The sequence below is a fragment of the Oncorhynchus nerka genome, linkage group LG20, assembly GCF_034236695.1.
Source record: "Oncorhynchus nerka isolate Pitt River linkage group LG20, Oner_Uvic_2.0, whole genome shotgun sequence".
NCBI lineage: Eukaryota > Metazoa > Chordata > Actinopteri > Salmoniformes > Salmonidae > Oncorhynchus > Oncorhynchus nerka.
Window position 1 is genome coordinate 42,271,169 of NC_088415.1, and position 12,443 is coordinate 42,283,611.

Consider the following 12,443-nt stretch of genomic DNA (forward strand, 5'->3'; position numbering starts at 1 on the left):
CATATAACCAAACACATCCCAACCTGAGCCAGAGGCCACTTCAACTACAACCCACTGGCTGGTTCAAAGATCACACAAACCCCATTTTATCTCACTAAAGTGAAAGGATTCCAAAAGAAAAACACTGGCTTGCCATGGGGAAGTATTTTAGGATTCAGTACGACCTTATAATTGTGAACGGTTCCTTCCTTTTAATCTGTACTACAGCAATAACCCATAAGGGAGGATTTGACCAAGCAGGCTGGGAACCAGGGACAGAAGCAACTATGTACATATACTTGTATATAAACACATGGCATATTCAGTGGGGCAAAAAAGTATTTAGTCAGCCACCAACAGCCACCACCAAGTTCTCCCACTTAAAAAGATGAGAGAGGCCTGTCATTTTCATCATAGGTACACTTCAACTATGACAGACAAAATGAGAAAAAAAATCTCCAAAATCATATTGTAGGATTTTTTATGAATTTATTTGCAAATTATGGTGGAAAATAAGTATTTGGTCAATAAAAAAAGTTTATCCCAATACTTTGTTATATACCCTTTGTTGGCAATGACAGAGGTCAAACGTTTTCTGTAAGTCTTCACAAGGTTTTCACACACTGTTGCTGGTATTTTGGCCCATTCCTCCATGCAGATCTCCTCTAGAGCAGTGATGTTTTGGGGCTGTTGCTGGGCAACGCAGACTTTCAACTCCCTCCAAAGATTTTCTATGGGGTTGAGATCTGGAGACTGGCTAGGCCACTCCAGGACCTTGAAATGCTTCTTACGAAGCCACTCCTTCGTTGCCCGGGCGGTGTGTTTGGGATCATTGTCATGCTGAAAGACCTAGCCACGTTTCATCTTCAATGCCCTTGCTGATGGAAGGAGGTTTTCACTCAAAATCTCACGTTACATGGCCCCATTCATTCTTTCGTTTACAGGGATCAGTCGTCCTGGTCCCTTTGCAGAAAAACAGCCCCAAAGCAAGATGTTTCCACCCCCATGCTTCACAGTAGGTATGGTGTTCTTTGGATGCAACTCAGCATTCTTTGTCCTCCAAACACGACGAGTTGAGTTTTTACCAAAAAGTTATATTTTGGTTTTATCTGACCATATGACATTCTCCCAATCTTCTTCTGGATCATCCAAATGCTCTCTAGCAAACTTCAGGCGGGCCTGGACATGTACTGGCTTAAGCAGGTGGACACGTCTGGCACTGCAGGATTTGAGTCCCTGGCGGCGTAGTGTGTTACTGATGGTAGGCTTTGTTACTTTGGTCCCAGCTCTCTGCAGGTCATTCACTAGGTCCCCCCGTGTGGTTCTGGGATGTTTGCTCACCGTTCTTGTGATCATTTTGATCCCACGGGGTGAGATCTTGCGTGGAGCCCCAGATCGAGAGAGATTATCAGTGGTCTTGTATGTCTTCCATTTCCTAATAATTGCTCCCACAGTTGATTTCTTCAAACCAAGCTGCTTACCTATTGCAGATTCAGTCTTCCCAGCCTGGTGCAGGTCTACAATTTTGTTTCCGGTGTCCTTTGACAGCTCTTTGGTCTTGGCCATAGCGGAGTTTGGAGTGTGACTGTTTGAGGTTGTGGACAGGTGTCTTTTATACTGATAACAAGTTCAAACAGGTGCCATTAATACAGGTAACGAGTGGAGGACAGAGGAGCCTCTTAAAGAAGAAGTTACAGGTCTGTGAGAGCCAGAAATCTTGCTTGTTTGTAGGTGACCAAATACGTATTTTCCACCATAATTTGCAAATAAATTCATAAAAAATCCTACAATGTGATTTTGGGGATTTTTTTTCTCATTTTGTCTGTCATAGTTGAAGTGTACCTATGATGAAAATTACAGGCCTCTCACATCTTTTTAAGTGGGAGAACTTGCACAATTGGTGGTTGACTAAATACTTTTTTCCCCCACTGTACAATGTATGTTGAATATATGAAAATCTGGGTACAGAACAGAAACCTTATGAGGTGTCCGAGTTTTCCTCTCCTCTCAGTGATGTGGACTGCTTCCCAAATGGCACCCTATTCACTTTCTAGGGCACTACTTTTGGCCAGGGCCCGTAGGGCACTCCCCCCTTGTCTCATCTTATTAAAATGTATCGGAGGAAAGAAGAGGAGAAAGAAATGGGAAACAGATACTCCCTTGGCAGTGGATGGATGTTTTTTCACCGGTTATTGTTGGCTGAGAATGAGATGGAGCCGGGGGAAAGTGACACAAGTGTGTTTTGAAAAGGGGTTCCACGGAAAACATGGCAAACACAAAACACACACACACACTCATGCTAGGGCACACATTATTCATCCCACACACATACACACACTTTCTCTCTCTCCCACACATGTACAGCTAGTACACACATGCTATTGGTCAGCCACTCCCATGCTGTAATGCCTCTGGTATTCACCCGACAAGGCACTTGATGGTGTTCCATAAAGACCCCCTAACTTTGGGTGGGTGGGGTGCAATCCAGAGTTCTCCCCTCCTCCCCCCCTCTGTTGGGGCACCAAACTCTCCTTCACCACCACCAACACTGTCACCACAGGACACACACACACAACCACCGACCACAGGATGTAGCTGCAGGCTGCAGGTGGGGGGGGGGGGCTCGGACGGGACAGAAAGCCCTGCGGGATTATGGGTCTTAAAGGGGCTAGAGTGGGCTATTTTTGGGAAGAACACAAATATTGACTTTAACCGCTCAATTTCCTTTTCAGGATTTACTCATCCTCCTCCTCCTCAACAAGCTCCCACAGTCTCACTGCGGAATTAGACGTTTATCCAGGGTTGTTCCTGCTGCTCTGTATAGTTCCATTTCTCCAAACCTCAAATTTCAAAATGAAGAGCTAAGTTTAGCGTTATCCCCAATGGTTAAGGTAAGGGTTACGATGTGGGATAGGGTTAAGAAAAAAAACTCAATCCACCACTGGGCTCGAACACACCTCCTTCTAATCCAAAGTCATGGGATTACACCCAAGCCTCCTTGGTCGGCGCTCACTGTTGCCCCTGGTAGCCATCTTTGAATGGATTTCCCGATGTCTTCAAATCAAATCCAAATCAAATCAAATCGCATTGGTCACACATATTTAGCGGATGTTATTGCAGGTGTGGCAAAGTGCCTGTGTTCCCGGCTCCAACAGTGCAGTAGTGTCTAACAATTCACAACAATACACACAAATCTAAAAGTAAAATAATGGAATTAAGAAATCTGTCAATTTTAGGACGAGCAATGTCGGAGTGGCATTGGACATGTCGGAGTGGTATTGGACATGTCGGAGTGGTATTGGACATGTCGGAGTGGTATTGGACATGTCGGAGTGGTATTGGACATGTCGGAGTGGTATTGGACATGTCGGAGTGGTATTGGACATGTCGGAGTGGTATTGGACATGTCGGAGTGGCATTGGACATGTCGGAGTGGTATTGGACATGTCGGAGTGGTATTGGACATGTCGGAGTGGGGACATGTCGGAGTGGTATTGGACATGTCGGAGTGGTATTGGACATGTCGGAGTGGTATTGGACATGTCGGAGTGGCATTGGACATGTCGGAGTGGTATTGGACATGTCGGAGTGGCATTGGACATGTCGGAGTGGTATTGGACATGTCGGAGTGGTATTGGACATGTCGGAGTGGCATTGGACATGTCGGAGTGGTATTGGACATGTCGGAGTGGTATTGGACATGTCGGAGTGGTATTGGACATGTCGGAGTGGTATTGGACATGTCGGAGTGGTATTGGACATGTCGGAGTGGCATTGGACATGTCGGAGTGGCATTGGACATGTCGGAGTGGTATTGGACATGTCGGAGTGGTATTGGACATGTCGGAGTGGTATTGGACATGTCGGAGTGGTATTTGGACATGTCGGAGTGGTATTGGACATGTCGGAGTGGTATTGGACATGTCGGAGTGGCATTGGACATGTCGGAGTGGTATTGGACATGTCGGAGTGGTATTGGACATGTCGGAGTGGTATTGGACATGTCGGAGTGGTATTGGACATGTCGGAGTGGCATTGGACATCAGGACATGGACAGACGTCCAATTTCGAAGTCAACCTTGAACATAAAGCGCGGCGGCATCAAAGACCGGGGTGATGGGTGTGTCGGGGGTGTGTGGGGCGATGGGGGAGTGGTGTTTACGGCTGGGAGGGTTCATACAAAAAAATGATACGAATACAAATAATGTTTTGTTGTCACATAAATAGGTTCAGTGAAACGTGTTGTTTTACAGGGTCAGCCATAGTAGTACTGCACCCCTGGAGCAAATGAGAGTTAAGTGCCTTGCTCAAGGGCACCTCGACAGATTTTTGACCTCGTCGGCTCGGGTATTAAAACCAGCGACCTTTGGATTACTGGCCCAACGCTCTAACCGCTAGCAACATCAGAGCAGAGGATGGAGAGAGGGTGTGAGCGTAAAGCTGAACTTTACCCTCTAAGATTGTTCTAGAAAATGACAACACGTAAAACACGCGCGTGCACGCTCACACACAAGCGCCTACACACATGTACACAGCAGGCTCTTAAACACACTCCTTGTGGCCCCCTTCTGTCAGATCTCTTGCACGCACACACACACACACACACACGCACGCACGCACGCACACACACACACACGTACACACATACACGTACACACATGCACACACACACACACACACCATCACAGTACATCAGCCCCCGATGGAAGAGCGCTGGCCTCCGACCATGTATTGAAGTTGATCCCATAGCGTCCTGCATGTGGTTTATGTTAAGCTAAAGAGAGGGAGGAGGGGATGAGAGATCGTAATAGGGGATTTCATGATCCTCTATGGACTGGAGGAGAGCTATGCTGTTAAGAACTTTCATTTCAATGCATCATTTCAATATACTTCCTTGTTATTCACCACAGTCACTCCTACGGGTGGTTTCTCCCCCCTGAAACCGAGTTCAACTAGGTCTCAGCGTTCGGTATGTTTTAGAATACATTCCCAATGATTTATGCAACCTAAATGTATGTAATGCAACGGATTCCACTAGTGCTTTTAACACGAATGTCTCTATTGTTTATGCATTGTAATTTGATTGCCCTTTGGGTATTGAATTTGATTCCTATGTTTCACCCCCTCAGACTCGGCTCAGGCAGACATATCGCATTGACTCCCAGCCTCCAGAAAAAAAGAATCGGATCCTCAATTGATCAGGCTTTTCCCAATTACAGATGGATCACTTCTATTACAGATGGATCACTCCAATTACAGACGGATCACTCCAATTTAAAAGGCCAGTAGAGAAAATAACACAGGCGCACACGAGCGAGCGCACACGCACCCACCCTCCCACCCACCCACCCGCACACACCCGCACACACACACACACACACACACACACACACACACACACACACACACACACACACACACACACACACACACACACACACACACACACACACACACACACACACACACACACACACACACACACACACACCGACTACAAACTACAACCAGATGCTTTAAAGTTCTCCTCAGTATAATAATGCTGTTATTCAGCATGATGATTAAAGAGTGAAGATGGTGTGGGCTAGACAGCTGAGACCAGGGGGGTCATCAGATAGGCATCCATTGCGTTAGAAGATACCAGACGTCTACCATCAGTCCACCCTGTAGCTGGCTCTCTATATGGGGATACAGACAGGAATGGAAGAAAGAGAGGGAGGATTGGCCGATAGCTGGACAAGATAAGAAGTGATAGAGAAAGAGGCAGAAGTAGGGATAGAGATGGCTTATGTTAAGGAAAAAAGCTTGTATATCTGCCATTTTTTTTTCTTATATATAAAAGTTATCTTTATTTAAAGGTCATTACAATTTAATGCGGAGGGAGAATCAAAGAGATGTGTTTTCAATAACATAGTAAAAGTTGCTCAAGGGGGACTACTGCCTCATCCATCCAAAAATCATGTGCTAAACTAGCACCATTGTCCTGGAAGGACAAGACAAATTAATAAATGTCCACTAACAATAAATTCAATACATACGTGCCAAAACACTAGACAGAAAGCATACCAATACCACATTTTTAAATATAAATAAATAAAGCATCAGATGTTAGTTACAAACTCAGAGAAAGTAGCTAAACATTTGATCTGTTTGGTAGCTACAGTACACTGTTTGAACACATGAGCTAGTTGTGGTACTGCCAGTAACCAGGTGGGTGTGCTGGGATAAGGTGTACCCCCTTCGAGTGGTCAGGTGTTATGTTCACAGGAGGAGATAAGGGGCCTGTGCACAGGGTCAGAAGGAGGGTGTACCCCTTGTGTGTGGTTCCCCTCCAGCCATCTCCTCCCTGGCTGTGTTACAGGAGTCTATGCTCAGAGTCCATGCTCAGAGTCCATGCTCAGAGTCCATGCTCAGAGTCCATGCTCAGAGTCCATGCCCTGACATATTGAGGCTACTCTGAGGGCAAACGGGAGTGAGGGAGGGTAGGGCTAGAGTATGGGGAGGGAGGTGCTCCTAATGCTTGGTATACTTAGTGTATATCATTAATTTATAAGTCCAAAAATGGATGTTGCAACTAAGGATTCTAGCGTTAATGATTAATAAATGGAGAAACCCAACACTGTTCTAACGAGCACTCAGCATCATTTATAATGCAGCATGGTGCCTTCTCCTCTCCTCCGGGACTCCGTATTAACTGTGACTCAGATACACACGCAGGCTCCCAAGCGTCACTCAGCCTGGGTGGAAGGGCTGTCGACTTACACTAGCAAATAAACATGTATGCTGTACGGTGTGGGGGGTAAAAGTTATAGACTACAGTTCAACTCTTCCGTTTTACAACCAACATCTCATTAGGATATTGCAGTGATTGGTATCCGTGTATAGTTTATGTGAGCAGTGTATGAGATCCAGATCAACATCCTGTTATTCAACACTACTCTACAGTATGCGTGCAGTAATGTAACTATAGCCCTCAAATGAAAGTCATCTCTTTAAATAACTTTGGGTGTGTGGAGTAAGCACACTGTAAGCACACTGGGTGCAGCTTGGCGGGTGGCTTTACTAGGGCTCTCATTAGAGAGTGAGGGAGGGGAGTCAGAGGAGGGGAAGGTGAAGAAGGAGGAGGAGAAGGAGGAGAAGGAGGAGGAGAAGGAGGTAGATGAGAAAGAGGAGTAGGAGCAGGAGGAGAAGGAGGAAGAAGGAGGAGGAGGAGAACGACTGAGGGGGAGAAGGAGAAGGAGGAGGTGGATGAGAAAGAGGAGTAGGAGCAGGAGGAGAAGGAGGAAGGTGGAGGAGGAGAAAGATTGAGGAGGGGGAGACGGAGGAGGAGGAGGTGGATGAGAAAGAGGAGTAGGAGCAGGAGGAGAAGAAGGAGGAGGAGGAGGAGAAAGATTGAGGAGGGGGAGATGGAGGAAGGAGGAGGAGGAGGAGAAAGATTGAGGAGGGGGAGACGGAGGAAGAAGGAGGAGGAGGAGAACGATTGAGGGGGGGAAGGAGAAGGAGGAGGTGGATGAGAAAGAGGAGTAGGAGCAGGAGGAGAAGAAGGAGGAGGAGGAGGAGGAGAAAGATTGAGGAGGTGGATGAGAAAGAGGAGTAGGAGCAGGAGGAGAAGGAGAAGGAGGAGAAAGATTGAGGAGGGGGAGATTAAGGAGGAAGGAGGAGGAGGAAAAGGATGAGAAGGAGGAGGAGGAGGAGGGCCACGGCTGCTCTCTCTTTAAAACAGCTAGCCTTGGCCTCTTCTTGTCCCTGTATAGTAAAGGCCCAGCCAAACCCGTCTGCTCTCTTCCAAACACCAGAGAGCTAAAGACCTTCTCTCTGGAGAACCACTGACCACAACTCAACCCCAGGCTTTTCCTTCACAGTCCCCCAAGGGCCAGTAACTGATCTTAGTACAGTACAATAACAACAAGCCCATATAATCCATCTCACAAACAAATATCTCAACTGGAATGTCTATTATTAGCACACTTCCATGAAATTCTCAGAAAAGATATTCAACCTTCAATATATTATATATTTCAATAGAACACATTGCACATTCTGAAGTTCAATAGTCATATCTCAAAGTCCCAGTAGAGGAAAATCAGACCAAACAAAACACACTTTACACAGTTAATCAATCTGCATCGACCACCACACGGAACTGTAACGTCTGAAAATCAGACCAAACAAACAGAGTAAATCAATCTGCATCGACCATCACACGGAACTGTAACGTCTGAAAATCAGACCAAACAAACAGAGTAAATCAATCTGCATCGACCACCACACGGAACTGTAACGTCTGAAAATCAGACCAAACAAACAGAGTAAATCAATCTGCATCGACCATCACACGGAACTGTAACGTCTGAAAATCAGACCAAACAAACAGAGTAAATCAATCTGCATCGACCACCACACGGAACTGTAACGTCTGAAAATCAGACCAAACAAACAGAGTAAATCAATCTGCATCGACCATCACACGGAACTGTAACGTCTGAAAATCAGACCAAACAAAGAGTATATCAATCTGCATCGACCATCACATGGAACTGTAACGTCTGGGCTTCCGGTGACCTAACTTGGGAAATGGCTGCCTAGTTCTTCGTACTGCACATCGTTTGGTTATTCCCCCCCTAAATTCAAGTATTTACTCTGAGCATTATAATAACTTAGGCAAAATGGAAAAGGGGAAAATAGGAAAAGGTCTCGGAGCGGCAACAACAGCCCGTAACAAGACAGCAGAAGATATAATCATCGATGAACCCGAGATGGCTAAAGCTAGCGCAAATAAGATAGCAGCAGCAAGGAATTGCGTGAGGCGCTCACAGGCTTACGAGTGGTACTTCGAGAAGATGTAAGAAAATAACTAAATGAGTTCAAGAAGGACATTAACCAGAAACTGGAAGAAAACCAATTAGAACTTCACAGCATATCTACAAGAATGGGAGACGCAGAACAGCGCATTGGGGAAACTGACAAATGGAACATCGCAGTTAATGAAATACTTGAACAGTCACTGAAAAGCTAACACGCACCACAGGCAAAAGTGACAGAACTCGAAGGTTTCTCACGTCGAAACAACAGTAGACTTTAAAACGTAGCAGAGGGCGCAGAAAAATACTCTATGCCCAAATTCGTGGAGGGTCTATTCAAGGGCATACTTGAAGACGACACTGACCTGGGAATCGAGAGAGCACACCGAGCTCTGGCCCGGTTACATAGGAGCATGCAGACGAGGTGGCTGAGGACCTGAAGTCAAGGGGCTTCCCAGTGGAGTATACCGCCAGGAGAAAGGCGACATCACCAACGGTAAGACTCGAGCAGGCTCTCCCATGGATCGTTGTCGACAAGCAGGGTCATGGAGAAAGAGGGAAACCATCTCGGCGAGAGGACGTTCACATCCGAGAGAGACTCAGGCATTTCCAACGGGAAGATGGAAGAGACTGAATCAGATTTAACAGAATGAATAGTTACCGCGAGCTGTTAAGACTTTGGGTTGTTACGGTTGACATTGCAATAGGTCAAATATATCCCCTATTTCCCCCCCAATGCTGAACGAGGGTGAGTAGACAAAAGTATGTGTTCTTTACGAACACACTAAGTAGCGTCACGTTAATGACATATATATTAGCTAAGGATTAATGACACATTGACAACGGGGCGACAGAAGGGCATATCGAGGGGAGGATTCATGATATGCAAGCATGGCCGATATAGTTTTCACTTGTAATTAACCGATGTGTATAAGCGACAAAATAGGCGCCCTTATTATTTTCGGTTCCACCAGGTCTTGTTTGTAACTACGTTTTCATATCTGAGCGAGGGGCTCATCCTGCGGACAGGATCGTCCCCTCAAACCCCGGAGGCAAGAGACAGTCCTCTGACATGGGAGTCCAAATACCAAAGTATTTTCCTACTTTGGTTTACTTTATTATCGTTCTTGATGTTTCGTTCATTTTTAGGCTCATGATAAGCAGGCAGATATGGTGCACAGTTTTTTTTTTATTGATATCGATGCATCATGGGGAATTTAAGGTCATCAGTCTCAATGTAAACGGACTGGGGAGTGACATCAAGAGAAGTAAGGTCATAGCAGAGATGAAACGGGAGAGAAGTTGACATACTATTCTGGCAGGAAACTCACTTATCCACACCTGAACACGAGAAACTCAAGAAAATGGGATATAGGAACAATTTGTTTTCTTCTTGCAAAATGGGTAGAAGGGGAGTTGCAATCTTGAACCCAAATTCAGTTCATTTTGAGTTTATGTCAGAAATTAAAGTCAAGGAGGGTAGATTTATACTTGTTAAATGTAAACTGGATAACAAGGATGTTACTGTTTAATGTATGTTTAATGTAAGTTGAATGTATACGCACCCCCAGGGAGTGACATGGTCTTCTACAGGAAGTTACATTATTTAATGTATACGCACCCCCAGGGAGTGACATGGTCTTCTACAGGAAGTTACATTATTTAATGTATACGCACCCCCAGGGAGTGACATGGTCTTCTACAGGAAGGTGTTTGATTTAATTGCCACAGAAACCACTGGCACTCTTATCTGTGCAGGGGATTTGAACACCATTCTAAACTCAAAATTGGACAGCACAAATCAAAATAAGAACTGTGACGTCTGAAAATCAGACCAAACAAACAGACTTTACACAGTAAAACAATCTGCATCGACCATCACACGGAACTGCATGGTAGTAGCCAAGCTCTGCTCAAGCATGGGAATTATTTTCCTCCCCTCTCACCCTCCCTGACCACAGCCCACAGTGTCTGCGTGTGTGTTTTCACACGAGTGCATGTGTGTGTATTTGTACGTGCCTATGTGTGTGTGTGCGTGTGTGTGTGTCTTTGCGTAGCATGTGTGTATGTTATCCTATGGACCCCACTATGTGAACTACAGTGAACGCCCAGCCAGACCCACCCACCCATTCTTCATCCTCCAGACAAGGCTCCTCCAACTGCAACATACCCCAGCTGGGACCACAGCTGCTGGCCCTCACAGGCCCTGGATGTCCCCCTCCATGGAACTGATGTTGTGAAACTGGTGTTGTGAGACTGCATCAAACACCGAGTGCACTGGGATACACACACAATCGCAGCTAGGGAGAGAGAGAGACACACGCACTCACTGACATTCAGGGAGATGGCTGGGCTTCCAGGGTCACAAGAAAGAGTCTTGGATGGAAAAATGCATTCTTTCACATGTATCTGCTTTCACATTTAGATCATGGTAGGCTTGTTTTGACTGCTTCCCTCTGGAATTATCTCAGAGCCTCATTAATTGAGACTGGAGTGGAGTTGGACACTGAAACCTCTGTGACTGCAAGGCTGTAGGCTATATAGACGGTCAGACTGGCCTCTTAAGACCTTGTTGCCGACCCACAATTCTAGAAACTATGGTGGGTGAATAACCAGGCCAGATCAGCACAGTTTGGTTTGGTTTCAGTCCCCTTTAGAGCTATGTGGTCACCCATTAGACCCCTTCAGAGGACTGGACCCCTGTCCGGTCCTTCTGTCACGACACCATATGATGTCTCATGCTTCTAGCGGTGGGTTAAAGTCAGAAGAGAGATATGAAAACACCCTTGGGATGAAGAAAGGCAGCCACATCAGAATGTTAAGCCCCTCACCCTCAATTAGGAGTTCTGATATGACTGGGCCGAGGGCCGTGCGACTGAAGGACTGCAGGATACAGATCACTCTGTGAGGCAGAGAGACGGCCCGTCTGCCCTCATAAGCATGTTTCACTATTGTGGCGACCCAAACTGCACGAGGTTGGCTGAGATATTTCATTTTCACATTGTCCTTTCAAGTATGGTGGAATGTGTACGCAGGCCAGTCCAGTACAGCTCAGTTTGGCTCGGCTCCGTTTGACTCAGTAGCGTGGAAATGGCTTTAGTTCTTGGGGGGTAAAGTGGAAACAAAGCCACAAGAACGATATGAAACAAACTCAGGGAGAAGAAAGGCAGAGCCCTTCAGTTAGGAGTTGTGACACCGTATGATGTCTGTCGGTCCCTGTCCTTTATCCGTTTCTATGTTATTGTTTCAGCTTTTTTTGATGACACCTGCCCTGTGTTTCCCTGGGGAAAAAATGGTCAGCGCAACCTTTTTCAAATGCCAACACCAGATTCAAAATATGCCCCAGTTATTTTATTATGACGTGTTTGATTCAGGGGAGGGACGGAGATGGACAGAGTGAGGGAATGGAAAGTTCTGGGTGGAGAGAGAGAGAGAGGAGCATTTACATTTGAGTCATTTAGCAGACACTCTTATCCAGTGTGACTTACAGTAGTGACTGCATACACTTCATACTTCTTTCCCCCTCTGTGCTGGTCCCCCCTGGGAATCAAACCCACAACCCTGGCATTGCAGGCAACATGCTCTACCGACTGAGCCACTCCAGGGACCAGAGAGTATGGCAGAGACTGAGGCAGAAAGAGAGAGAGAGAGTGAGAAAGACAG

At 46.0% G+C, this 12,443-nt stretch overlaps 1 protein-coding gene across 1 annotated transcript in view; it reads right to left on the reverse strand.

Moving 5' to 3' along the window:
• znf385a (zinc finger protein 385A) overlaps positions 1 to 12,443 on the reverse strand; it is a 125,006-nt gene that overhangs the window by 12,938 nt on the left and 99,625 nt on the right.